Here is a 14,720-nt window from a genome sequence, read left to right on the forward strand (position 1 = left end):
TTTCTCTAAACAACTGTTCTCTATGCTAGATCCTTGATAATCACTTGAGATCTAGATTCTGGGAATTTCATGCACCAAAAGTGTTTGATGAAATTCCTGAAAGAGTTGTATTAGAGGTTTAAGCATTTTTCTGCATGGTGATGTATTGTTATTTGCTTGAATGATCATTGAGAACTTTTTATTAATGCATATTGATTCATATTTCACAAATGGGAATTTGGTTTGAAAATGGATTAGTGTAGGGGTTAATACCTTCATGAGAGGATTAACCTAGATTAGAGTTCTTAATCACTTGAATCATGTCTCATCATTGTCATTAGCATTTCTGGTTTAGCACCAAAGCACCCTAATCAACTATCATGTCTAGAATCTCATGCCTCCATCATATCATATTCACATCATTTGTCATTGTCATTTGACTTTAAACCTGTTTAAGTTGTTAGTTGTCATTAGTTAATCAAAATCACTCTTGTTTGCTTGAATTAAGAACTTGATCACATAGTTTAGTGTCTAACACCACATCTGGATTGATAAACCTCTTTGTGCTACATTGACAAGGGGATTGATAGCCCTGAGACCCTAAAAAGTCCTATCTATCAATTGGCGCCGTTGCCAAATTGTGGTTGATTAGCATTAAGCTCTGATCTGTTCTTGAGATCAAGTGCTTACTTTCTTGTTTTTACTGATTCCTTTCAAGTTCTGTTTGTGATTTCAGGTGTATGAACACCAGGTCTAGATCAAAAAGCTGTGGTCCACCTTTCCCTCTCAACGACAACATCAACCTTTTGGTACCAAGGAGGAGAAGGGACAGACGTGGTAGACAGATTGATCAGGCTGACATGGAAGACCAAAGAGATCACGTGGTAGATATAGAACAACCGGTTCAGGAGCAACAGGCTCAGGGTAATGGAGTTGGTCAAGGGCTTCATCAGGGTAATGTTCATCAGGAACAGGTGCACCATCCACAAGCTTATGTCCACCAAGGACAAGCTCAAGCTCATCAACAAAGGCATCAGGCCAATGTTCAACAAAGACAACAAGTGCACCACCAACCCCACCCTTTCCAACCACAGCAAAGAAGATATGAGCAACCCCAAGTCTATGTTGGAGAGAATGACAGGGCCAATGCTCATCAGTATGGAGCTGGTATTCAGGCACCACCTGTGCAAAACAACAACTTCGAAGTGAAGGCATCTTTGCTGAATATGGTCCAGAACTCAAAGTTCCATGGGTTAGCAATGGAAGATCCCTTAGAACACTTGGACCAGTTTGATAAGGTGTGTGATCTGACCAAGATTAATGGAGTTTCAGAAGACAGCTTCAAGCTAAGACTATTCCCATTCAGTCTTGGTGACAAAGCTCATCAATGGGAAAAGAATCTTCCAAGAGGCTCCATTCAAACCTGGGAGCAATGCAAGCAAGCCTTCTTATCTAAGTTCTTCTCCACCTCAAGAACTGCAAAACTGAGGAACCAAATCTCTAGCTTCACTCAGCACAGCAATGAAAGTTTTGGTGAAGCATATGAGAGATTCAGGAGCTACACAAACCAATGCCCACACCATGGGTTTAGTGAGGCTTCTCTTCTCAGCACACTGTATAGGGGAGCTCTTCCCAAGATTAGAAACCAGCTGGATACTGCTTCCAATGGGAACTTTCTGGGTAAAGAGATACATGCTGCTTTAGAGCTAGTGGAGAACTTAGCATTGAGCAATGATACTTATGGTGAAGACTATGACAGATCAAATAGGTCTGAAGGTTCAAGCTCAGAACAGAGGCTCACCAGAGAAGTTAAGGAGTTGAGGAGTGAATTAGACAAGCTGAAATTCACCACTCAGAAGCCAATGCATTTTGTTGGAGAGTATGAGGAACCTTCTCAAATCTTTGAGAACATAAGTGAAGAAGGTCTTACCCAAGAGGAGCTCAACTACATTGGGAATCAGAGGTTCCAAAGATATCAGTATGGTAATGCCAATCCAAACCTCTCTTACAGGAACATCAATGTAGCTAACCCACAAGACCAGGTCTATCCCAATTCTCAAGCTCCAAAGAACTTTGTTCCCAAGAACAACTTTCAAGGGTCATTCCAACCCAAGAATCAATTTGGTCAGAATCAGAGTTTTGGTCAGCAACAGCAACCATTTCAGGGCACTGGTTACACTTCACAGCAGCCAAAGGCACCACCAGGGTTTGGTCCACCACAGTTCCAACAGCAGGTGCCGGTTCAACAACAGTTTCAGCCACCAATGGTTCAACAGCAGCCACAGATGGGTACAGATATGGTTGGTATTCTGCAACAACTACTTCAGGGTCAACAGACTATGCAGCAGGAAATCAAGGAACTGAAGCAAAACCAGGCATCAAGCTCAAGGAACCAAGGTCACCTACCTGGAAAACCAGAACCCAACCCCAAGGAATATGCCAAGGCCATTACACTGAGGAGTGGCAAGGAGTTACCTGGTATTGAGAACAACAAAGTGATCATTGAGGACAATGATCAACCTGAGGGGGAGGCAGCCTTAAAGGATGATCAAGTTGCTGAGAAACCAAGGACAGAAAAGGGTAAAAAGGTAGCAAAGGAACCAGAACCAGAGAAGAAGTATGTGCCACCAACTCCATACCAACCCAAGCTCCAATTTCCAGGGAGATTTAAGAAGCAACTAGTGAACAAGGCAAGAGCTGTATTTGAGAAGGCACTCAAAGAGACACCACTCACAATGCCTCTCATTGATGCATTCTTAATGATGCCAAAGATGGGGAAGTTCTTGAAGGATGCAATTCTGAACAAGACAAAAGAGCTTCAAGGCATGGTAGTACTAAGTCATGAATGCAGTGCTATCATTCAGAAGAAGTCCATTCCAAGGAAGTTAACTGATCCATGGAGCTTCACACTCCCTTGTGCCATTGGACCTCTTCTATTCTCTGGATGTCTTTGTGATCTAGGAGCATCAGTCAGCTTGATGCCATTCTCCATAGCAAAGAAGCTGGGCTTTAGAGTCTTCAAGCCTGCAAGGATCTCTCTTATCCTTGCAGTTAGATCAGTTAGATTGCCTGTTGGTATGTTGGAAGATCTACCTGTCAAGATAGGTGGTTTTGAGGTTCCAACAGATTTTGTTGTGCTGGAAATGGATGAGGAACCAGTAGATCCTCTCATCTTGGTCAGGCCATTCCTAGCCACTGCAGGAGCTATTATTGATGTGAGAGGTGGGATAATAGAGCTTCAACTTGGGTCTGAAAGGCTCAAGTTTGATGTGAATGAGATGATGAAGAAACCCACCATTGAAGGTCAATGTTTCTATGTGGAGACAATGGATCAGTTGGCTGATGAGTTGCTTGAGGAGCTGAACACTGAGGATCCTCTTCAAGCTGCTCTAACTCAAGAAAAAGGAGACAATGGGCTCTTAGCTGAAGCAAGTGAAGGGTATAAGCTGTATCTGGACGATGCAAGAGAGCTGGGTCCTAAAACAAGGTTTTTGGAGCTGGAACAAGGTGGTTCTGAGGTTTTTGCAATCAAGGAATCAGCCACCAGCCAAAGCAGCTTGGACCAGGACTGGAATGAGGCTGATGCACCCCCTGTTGAGCTCAAACCTCTACCAACAGGGCTCAGGTATGCTTTCTTAGGCTTAAACTCCATATATCCTGTCATCATCAATGATAGCCTATTAGAGGATCAAGAGAGTGCATTGCTTAATGAAATAAGAAAGTTCAGGAGAGCCATAGGGTATTCTTTGGCTGATATTAGAGGGATCTCTCCTGACATTTGTACCCATAGGATCCACCTAGAGGACCAATCTATGTCCTCTATTGAGCATCAACGAAGACTTAACCCCAACCTTAGGGAAGTGGTTAAGAAGGAGATACTAAAACTTCTTGAGGCAGGGATAATTTACCCAATCTCTGACTCAAGATGGGTGTCTCCTGTTCATGTTGTGCCCAAGAAAGGTGGGATCACAGTGGTGAAAAACGATAAGGATGAACTCATAGCTCAAAGAACCATAACTGGCCATCGCATGTGCATTGACTATAGGAAATTGAATTCTGCTTCTAGAAAAGATCATTTCCCTTTACCATTCATTGATCAAATGCTTGAAAGGTTAGCTAATCATCCTTATTTTTGTTTTCTCGATGGGTATTTGGGGTTCTTCCAAATTCCCATAGACCCCCAGGATCAAGAGAAAACAACATTCACCTGCCCTTATGGCACTTATGCTTATAGGAGAATGCCCTTCGGTTTATGTAATGCACCAGCCACTTTTCAAAGATGTATGATGCACATTTTCTCTGACATTATTGAAGAGAAAGTTGAGGTGTTCATGGATGACTTTAGTGTCTATGGCTCCTCCTTCTCGGATTGTCTCTCTAATTTGACACATGTGTTGGAGAGATGTGAGCAGCACAACTTGGTGCTGAACTGGGAGAAGTGTCATTTCATGGTGCAAGAAGGAATAGTTCTTGGGCACAAGATCTCTGAAAAGGGTATTGAGGTTGATAAGGCAAAGGTGGAAGTAATGGTGAACCTGCAAACCCCCACTTCAGTTAAAGGGATAAGGAGCTTCCTTGGTCATGCAGGGTTTTATAGAAGATTCAGTAAGGACTTCTCAAGGATTGCCAGGCCCTTAACAAGACTGTTGTGTAAGGAAGTGGATTTCATCTTTGATGCTGAATGTGAAGAAGCCTTTAAGTTAATCAAGGAAGCATTGGTTAGTGCACCAATAGTTCAGGCACCAGACTGGTCCCTTCCTTTTGAGGTCATGACAGATGCTTCTGACTTTGCTGTTGGAGCAGTACTTGGAAAAAAGAAAGACAAGAAGCTGCATGTGATCTACTATGCCAGTAGAACACTTGACTCTGCCCAAGAGAAGTATGCTACAACTGAAAAGGAAATGCTGGCAATAGTTTTTGCCTTTGATAAGTTCAGAAGCTATCTGGTGGGATCAAAGGTCATTGTGTATACTGATCATGCAGCCCTCAGGTACTTGATGACCAAGAAAGATGCCAAGCCAAGGCTGTTGAGATGGGTTTTATTGCTCCAAGAGTTTGATATGGAGGTGCTTGATAAAAAGGGCATTGAGAATGGGGCTGCAGACCATCTCTCAAGGCTGAGGATTGAAGAAAAAGTCCCCATAGATGATGCTTTGCCTGAAGAGTCTCTGATGGTGCTCCATTCCTACTTGGAGTTTGAGGAAGTAGAGAGCATTCAAGAAAGGAGGATGCCTTGGTTTGCAGACATAGTGAACTATCTTGCATGTGGGGTGGAGCCTCCTGAATTAGATGCTTACAAGAGGAAAAAGTTCTTCAGAGATGTCCAGAGATACCATTGGGATGAGCCCTACCTCTATGTTCTGAACAAGGATCAGCTGTACAGAAGGTGTCTTGCTGAAGAGGAGATGCAACCTGTGTTGCAAGGATGTCATGGTTCTGCTTTTGGAGGTCACATGGGGGCATTCAAAACTGTGGCAAAGGTTCTTCAAAGTGGGTTTTGGTGGCCTACAATGTTCAAAGATGCCCAGTTGGTGGTTTCAGCATGTGATGCCTGTCAGAAGCATGGGAACATATCTAAGAGAAGTGAGATGCCTCAAAACCCCATTCTAGAAGTTGAGATCTTTGATTGCTGGGGGGTTGACTTTATGGGACCTTTCATTTCATCCTATGGAAATCAGTACATACTTGTTGCTGTGGACTATGTGTCCAAATGGGTTGAGGCCATTGCTTCCCCTACCAATGATTCCAAGGTTGTAGTGAAGCTGTTCAAGAGCATCATCTTCCCAAGGTTTGGAGTTCCAAGGGTTGTCATCTCTGATGAAGGATCCCATTTTGTGAACAAGACTCTGGAAGGTTTATTGAGAAAGCATGGAGTTAAACACAAGATAGCTACTCCATATCATCCTCAAACTAGTGGCCAGGTTGAAGTATCCAATAGACAGATCAAGGCCATTCTTGAGAGGACTGTTAGCTCAAGCAGAAAAGATTGGAGCAAAAGGCTAGATGATGCATTGTGGGCTTATAGGACTGCCTTTAAAACTCCAATTGGGACATCACCATTCAGTCTACTATATGGGAAGAGCTGCCACCTTCCTGTTGAGCTGGAATACAAGGCTATGTGGGCTGTGAAGTTGTTGAACTTTGATATCAAGACAGCTCAGGAGAAAAGGATCATGCAACTCCATGAACTTGAGGAGATTAGGCTTGAGGCTTTTGAAAGCTCAAAGATCTATAAGGAGAAGACCAAGTTTCTGCATGATCAAAACATTCTGAAGAGAGAGTTCAAGTATGGTGATTTGGTCTTGCTTTTCAACTCCAGACTTAAGTTGTTTCCAGGAAAGCTTAAGTCTAGGTGGTCTGGACCTTTCAAAGTTCTTGAAGTGAGGCCTTATGGTGCCATTGTCTTAGAAGGGAAGAATGGTCAGGAATTTGTGGTGAATGGACAGAGAATCAAGCATTACTTAGTTTCACAAGGGAAGGAGGAAGCTACATCAGTTCCCCTTCTTGATCCACCAGCCTGTTAATCAGGTTCCCAAAGTCAAACTTAGAGACATTAAACAAAGTGCTCTTGGGAGACACCCCAAGCTTACCCTTTGTAAATATGCTTTTGATCTTTTGGTTCTTTTCTTTTTATGTTTTAGGATGTTTTGATGGGTCTGTTGAGTGTTTACAGGTGTTAGGTGTGAGTCTGAACCTTTGGAAAGTGAATGCAGAATGAAAAGAGATGAAGGAATGGAGACAAGCTTGTGCTCGGCCTCTGACATGGGGACCGGCCACGGTCAAAAACAAGGCGTGGCAAGTCTCTTTGTGCTGCCACGGGGAGATAATCACGGTCTAAAGGCCTGGCCGTGGCAAAAGAAGCATATGTTCGGCGAATGCCACGGCCTTGTGACATGGAACCTAGGTGGCCGTGGCAAAAGAAAAAGAAGAACGGATGAGGCTCGGAGTTTGCCACGGTTGGGGTTGCCACGGGAAGGAGCCAGACCGTGGCAAAGTACACAGAAATCCCAAAGGTTCGAAGAATGCCACGGTGGGAATGACACGAGATGGAACAAGGCCGAGGCAAGAACAAAAGTGGAACAGGCAACATTCGGACAATGCCGCGGTTTGGTCGCCATGGGAAGAAGCCAAGGCCGTGGCAAAATGAAGATGCAATGTGCAGTGATCGGGCTTTGACACGAGAGGATTGCCACGGTGAGAAACCAAGACCGTGGCGAAGAGAGACAAGATGGCCGTCGTTCGGTGTTTGCCACGGTCCACAAGACACGGGCTAAAGGCTTGACCGTGGCAAAGATTTGGAGAGTTTGACCGAGGAATGAGCACGGCCACGAGGAGTTTGCCATGGGGAAACAATCAGACCGTGGCAAGAGAAAAGAAGAAGGACAATGCTCGGGGTTTGCCACGGCCTGAAGACACGGCCAAGTCAAGACCGCGGCAAAGAGGCAGCATTCTCGAGTTGTAGACATGGGCATGTGACACGGTCAAAGAGGCGCGATCCAAAATTTGAATTCCAGTTGACCGTACGGACGTTGACCGGTCAACAGACGCGCCAGGCCAGCTGTTGCCCACCACTCCTTCTTCTTCATCGCGAGTTTGCTTTTTCTTCTCTACTCTTGAACTCTAAACTTTCATATCTCTCTCGTTGCTGCATCAAATTGAGTGATTCCAACTGCATTGAACTCGTAATCATGTCTAGTTTCTTGTTGCACATCCGTTTTACACTCGAAACTTGAAGATTCCAAGGTATTTAATCTGTTAAAACTCACCTTTTCCATGCTTTAGAGTACTGTTCATGAACAGAGAAAAACAAATGGAATCGATTTTAATGGGCCTCTTGATACCTTGGAATCATTTTGTGAGTATTGTGCAAGTAGAATGGATAGGGATTTCATGAATCTTGCTTGAGAATGACCTGTTCTTGGAATTTTTGAGAAATTTTCTTGAAAATCACCATGTGAATCGATTTTTTTTTAGAAATTGTGTTTCAAGCTGAACTCTTTGTGTGCATTGCTTCTTTCCATTGCCTTGAGTTTAATGAGTTTTTAATCAGCTTGAAATACCTTCTTTTAAAGAGAAATCGATTGGTGCTGCTCATGAACTTGGTGAATTTTTGAAAAACTTATGTTGTTCTCTTGCTTTGGTGCTTACAATGGTTTGAGAAAATGCAGGATGGCAGGAACAAAAAGACAAGCAGCCGTGGACAAAGCCAGAAAAGAGAAAGCTGGAGCTTCAGAGGATAAGATTCTGCCTTTTGGGCACAAAGTTTTCAACAAACAGAAAAGGCGGAGAAAGCCAAAGGACCCAGCTGAAAAGAAAGCAAAGAAGGTTGCTGCACCAAAGAAAACAAAGGGCTCCACTTCAAAGACTCCTGGTAACGATTTGGCATTGGTTGAGGTCGTTCACAGGGCAGGAAAAGAGGTGGCTGTGGCTGAGGATGAAGAAGGAACAGAGAGTGACCCTGAAACAGCATTGAAGCGGGCTAAGAAAGCAAAGTCAGGTTCTGAGGAAAGAGAGCCAACTTTTGATGACTACTTTGACATGTTCAGGGGTGCAAAAGTGCAGCAAAACCAAGTTCCCTGATATGGAGCTGCTGAGGAAGATGGGTATTCTTGAAGAGGTTCAGCTCATTTTCAAAAACATGGGGTTTGGTGGATTCTTTGAGATGAGAGATGTGGCTCATGATGGTGTTACACAAGAGTTTCTTGCATCCCTTCAAGTTTGTGGATATGGCCCACGAGATGCAAGAATCTAAGAGGGCAATGGTCTTGGGCACATAGAGTTCACAATAGATGGTGCACAACACCATGTAAGCTTCAAAGAACTTGATGAGATCTTTGCTTTTACAAGACCTGCACAAGAAGAGACAGTGAAGTTCACATACCCTGATCACATGATCACTGACTTGTGGGATACAATTGCTTTTGGGAGCTTCAGAGGAGGAAGATGCAAGAGTTCATGGATAAGAAACCCAGCAATCCGCTATGCTCACAAGGTGCTTTGCCAAATGTTCTTTACCAAGCACAATGATGGAGTGGTGCATGTAGCTGACATGGAGCTACTGGGCATGGGTCTTCATCCTCTCATCAGTCACTTGAAGAGCAAGAGAGAGTTTCACCTTTCACATTACATCCCTTCTAGTGGTGCATTCTTGGCACGCCAAATGCTGATTTACAAGGACATTGCTTGGAGTGAGGGTAAAAGAAAGAAGCTCACTAAGTTACACAATGGATGGCTAGTGACAAGGATTCTGAAAGCAAGAGGTTTTGTCTTTGATAATGTTGCAGTCAGACCTGGGTTGATTGATGAAGTTACCCTCACCAAGGTTGGGTTTCTAAAAGAAAGCAATGGTGAACACTTCTTGTACACCTTCAAGCTCTTGCAAGATGAAAAAGTTCATGTTCTGTTGCCAAACCCAGCCATCACCACTCTCACAGAAAGGCACAATGTCTCCTTTATTTTCCTAAAAGATCAGCTCTACAACTCAGTCATTCACCCTCCAATTCCCAAATGTAAGAGGCCAATTAGTTCTAAGGGTAAAGAGCCAGTTGAAGAGGAGGACATAACTAGGACCGCTGGTTGTGAGACTGAGGAGCCAAGATCGAATCGGGATCAGCTCGGTTTAATTGCTTCTTTGGTTTGATTTCTCCCACCAAAATCGTGTTCTTGAACTTTTCAAAACCCGATTCCGACACTTAGTCTTTTTTCGAGAAGTTAAACTCGTGAAGGTGAAAACTGACCCCAACAATCAACACACTTAGTTCTTTGCAAGATGTGTTGTTAATCATGATTAGAAGCTTTAGATGATGAGAAAAGATGATAAGATTGCAATAACAGCTTTAAATCTGATTAACTCAAAGATATCTTTTGAAAAAATATGGGTTTTTCAAAAAAAGGCAAGTTTCAAAAGTAAATAAAGGATAAGTAGGGTTTTCAACCCCAAAAACTATTTATAGTGAGAGTGATCGGACCGGGTCAGCCCAAGACAAACTGGGTACTGATCCGGTTTTCTTGGGTTGCTAGAGCCATGCCTCAAGGTCCTGAATAATGTCCATGCCGAGACCATACACCGAGGGGTCTTGAAACTGGGTTTAAATGTGAAGAACATCTCAAGAACATGGGAACTTTGGCTTTTATCCGGTTAAGATCTTTTAACGTGAAGCAAGCTGTTCTGATCTGGGTTGTCATGACAAGAGGCCTCGGGGTCATGCATGCCGAGGGATCAGGCCGAGGTCTTGCACATTTCATTCGCAAGACATGCTTCGGTATGGAATAGGCTGAGGTGTCAGGCCAAGGTTTTGAGCATTTGTTGCGTGCAAGACATGCCTCAGTATATCCAGGCGGAGGGGTTATGTCTAGGGGTCCTGTGCAGGAGGGTCTTGGGGTAGTGTTTACCGAAAGGTAATGCCGAAGCCAGCTGTAACACTTAGGCAAATTCAAGATCAAACCTATAGATGTTCCCAGCCTTATACTTAGTCGTTTAGAGACTAGTATTCTGAACACAACATGCCTCGGTGTTGTGTTATCCGAGGTGTCAGACTGAGGGAATGGCCAAAAGTTTCGAGAATTTGCCTCGGTATCAAGATATGCCGAGGGGTTCACACCAAGGCCTAATAAAACACTTAGCACCCTGACAGCTCTCTTGAATCCGGAATGATATGTTTGTCTTCCGTTTGCAGTAATTCTCAGCTCAGTTACCCAAATGACTCGAACCTAAGCCCAAACGATAGTTGACTCAACCAGTTCAAATTTTGATGAAGAACGTACCTCCATCTGAGGTCGGAAAAGCTTCCTGGTAAGCCAATCTTTAAGGCGCATTGCACTGGTCTGGATTGGCCTTCAGACCTGTGTTTCTTCTGTTTACGTTATCTCCCAGCTCCATGCTTTAAATCTCCTGAATCCAAGTTTTCTGGAAACTAGATTCAATGATCTCAAATTTTTGTTGATACACCGGAGATTGGATCCTACGGGAAGGGTTTCGTTCTGGGTGATCTCTGAGGCGTGTCAGATTGGTTCGGAACGGATGCGAGACAGATTCGGCTGCTGTTGGCTATATCTCTCACCTTAGTGCTCCAAATCCATTGATTAAAACTTTCCTGGAACCGTGACTCAATCGTCTTGATTTTCAATGAAACCTGGGAAGCTGAATCAGATGGTAAGACTTTCCAGTAACGTGATCTTTGAGGCGTATTGGCATAGGAGAATTCTTGCGTAGAAAGATGTACCGCGGTACACGTTTTGGCCAACGTTCATGTATATCACGGTACAACATTTTGGCCGATAAAACAATTTTCCTGCGACATGAACTTTTGGCCGAGACTGCTCGATCCGGTATGCAACTTTGGCCGGTAAAATCCTTTATGTGGTATATGGTTTAGCTCATTCTTTCACCATTTATTCACCTGGTTTCACCTTTTCCACTCCAAGTGACCTCCAAAGTACCTAATAGACACTCCAAACATGCAAGACTCACTTGGACCTAATGCAAAGTCTTAAAATTCTAAAACAAAGATGAAACACAATAAATCTATCTAAAATGCATGCGTGAGACTCTATTCTTAGACTAAAAAAACACCCTAAACATGCAAAGATATGAATATATCAACTCTCCCACACTTATCCTTTGCTTGCCCTCAAGCAAACTATAACAAATGAGAGAGAGAGGTTGAATGTTTGGGAGTTCACATTTTTTTAAAGAGAGAGAGAGAGAGTTGATCATCAAAAGAGTTCAAGCTCATGGTCCTAGTTACTAGTTCTTAATTGCAATGCAAACTGATGTACTCATAAAAACTAGCCATACTCATCACCAAATGAACCAAGCTCAAGTGTCAACCTTCACAAGAATTCCTAACTCCAGCCTTTTGTTATTCATTTAAGTTTCATGTGGATCATGCTCATGGAAATCATGTGAATTCATTTGGCTTGGGACTGGGTTTTGAGATTAAAATGATCCAATATAAGTCACTGGTTACTCCGTGCAAAGGGATCTCTTAAGAAATAATAGACTTTAGTAAAATGCTAACGGTAAAAAGCAATGGATGCATACAAACACAGAATTATATCTACCCACACCCAAAAATGCTTTCACTCCTTACTCTAAACCTGTGAAGTCTCTCTTCTTAAGCTACCCTTTCCCAATGGCATTTGCCTTTAGTGAACACCAGCTCTCATTCACTTCTTTTCATTTTATCTCTAGGGAAATGTTCTCTTTTCTTTTCAAACACTTAATGAGATTTTGTTTATTTAAACACTTAGCTATTTATTTAATATAGTCTCTCTCTTTTTGATTCTTTTCTTTTCTTTTCCAGAGACTTTAAACTTCAACTCAGAGATTTCTTTTCATTTCTCACTCTCCATTTCTTTTCAGAATACATTCCCCAACACAGCACCATTTTCTCTCCCATTTCCACCTCTCAAGATTTTTCTTTCAGCTCACAAACCCAAAAAACCTCCCATACACTCGCCTAAACCTATACTAGCCCTTGATGATGGACTAGTATCTACATGCAGCCCTATCTCTGTCGCTCTAAACCCAACACGTTTTACCAAGTCTACTAGAAACAAGGCCTCACACATATGCACACACTAAGGTTTTTGGCTTCAAAGATGGTTTGGCTAAATGCAGGGAACTGTCTCAAGATGAGAGAACAACTATTTGAGCTAGCAAGAGTGGCAAAAAGGGATAAGAGAGCTCAAATATTTTATGGTACCCATGAATTCACAATGATATGCACAAACATGATAATTGGATTGTCAAATTATGGTTTTCACGTAAGCAAGGCTGGAGTTAATCACCACTTGATCCAACTAACACAGAACCATTGAGACACTAGTTACAAGCATGGTTCACCCTTGATTTCATACCAGTTTTGCAAGCACTAAAGAACTAATAACTAAGGCCATGAACCAAATTCTTAAGATGATGCTCTCTCTCAAAGAAACCTATCATTACTCCCATGCAAATGATGCAAACCTATATAATTATGCAACTCTAGACTCAATCCTAAAAATGTGAATGCAACTAAATGAACATTTTTTGTGAAAATTTTTCAAATTTTTCAATTTTTTTGGTTTTTCTATGCATTTAGATGTTAATGCATGATCAATGAGCCTCAAGACTCTTAAATAGCAAATGAGATCAAAGAAAACATGGTTAGTAGACACTAAACCCCTCCCCACACTTAACTAACACGGTCCCTTGTGTTATAAAAATATGAAAGAGGAGTGAAAAGCAAAAGCAAGAAAAATGCAAATGAAAAATCAAGAACTATATACATATATTGATATGTTCATAATTTGCATCATTTAGGTTGCATAAATCATTCCAAATCATGTTTTATTTCATGCATTTTAGGTCCTTAGGGTTTGTTTTAGAACTTAGGAGATGCATTAGGTCCCAATGAGTATTTGCATGTTTTGAGTGTCTATCAGGTGAATATGGAGCTGAAAAGATGAATCCAGGAGGTGGAATGGTGAGCAAAGCTTGAAAAAGTGGAAAAATTGGGTCTTAGGAGATTATCGGCCATTCTCGCTGGCCAGGAAGGTTTTACCGGCCATTTTCATGTACCGCGGGAAGCTTTACCGGCCATTTTCATGTACCGCGAATGAAGTGTATCGGCCAAAATCTTCGGGTGTGAACGTGCCTCAGAAATCGCCTGTCCGGGGAGCCTTCCGGTCCGATTCAGACGGCGGGTGCTTCATAGAAGTTGGAGAGAATTGGAGCACGGTCTCATAGCAAGTGGAATCGTGAAATTCGGACGCGTGAACAGAGAGATAAGCTCGTCGGAAGGAACCCCTGTCTCGCAGGTATTCCGGACCGAGCAGATCAGTTCTGAAGGATGCGAAGGACGGTGCACTTCCAGGCCGAATCAGTTTCCGGGGCCTTCATGAGAATCAGAGACATTTGAGTCTTATTTCCAGAACATCCGAGATCAGTCAATTCGGAGCTTTGACCAGAAAGATACGGTCTCCGGAATGAACACATGTCTGGACGCCTTTCTCTGGTCGTGTAAATGCACTTCAAAGATGTGCCCTCCAGGAAACCTTACACTTCCCAAGCACTGAAACTTCCTTCATCAAAGTTGGAGAAAAATGAGTCCTCTGTTTTCTGAAACCGGAATCACTCAATTCCGACAAGTCTCCAGGAAGTTACACTCGCCGGAATGCGAGATGGTCCAGACAGCCCAGAGCGACTAAGTTAAGCATGCCGCGATGGAAAGCCATGGTCCACACTTGGCCGTGGCAACTTTTGTGCACCCTCGGAAAATGACACGATCTTCATGCCACGGTCTACACTTGACCGTGGCAAACACACACTTGGCTGAGAGGAACTTCTTGCAACCTTCGGCGATTGACACGGCCTAAATGCCACGGTCTGAGGCTTGACCGTGGCAACCTCTTGCAACCTTCGGCGATTGGCACGAGCTGAATGCCACGGTCTGGGACTTGACCGTGGCAAATGAACAAGTGGCTGGAGACAACTTCTACACAGCTTCGGCTTTTGACACGATTTCAATGCCACGGCCTGAGACTTGGCCGTGGCAAGCATAGACTTGGCTGGGAAGGATTTCACATTCATGCGGGTTTTGGCACGGTCAGAATGCCACGGTCTGGGGGCTTGACCGTGGCAACCTTTACACATCTTCGGCGTTTGACACGGTAACTTGCCACGAGTTCCAGATGAAGCTTGATCAGACCATGGCATCAAAAGGAACCAAGAACACAAGTAAAGACTTTGATACGGT

At 43.2% G+C, this 14,720-nt stretch overlaps 1 non-coding gene across 1 annotated transcript; it reads right to left on the bottom strand.

The window, feature by feature from the left end:
• Nucleotides 1-1,460: 1,460 nt before the first annotated feature.
• LOC112083580 lies at nucleotides 1,461-1,567 on the bottom strand. The gene has a single exon (XR_002897716.1). It is a non-coding gene; the product is annotated as a small nucleolar RNA R71 (small nucleolar RNA).
• Nucleotides 1,568-14,720: the final 13,153 nt, after the last annotated feature.

The sequence above is a fragment of the Eutrema salsugineum genome, unplaced genomic scaffold (assembly GCF_000478725.1).
Source record: "Eutrema salsugineum unplaced genomic scaffold, Eutsalg1_0 scaffold_6, whole genome shotgun sequence".
Taxonomy (NCBI): domain Eukaryota; kingdom Viridiplantae; phylum Streptophyta; class Magnoliopsida; order Brassicales; family Brassicaceae; genus Eutrema; species Eutrema salsugineum.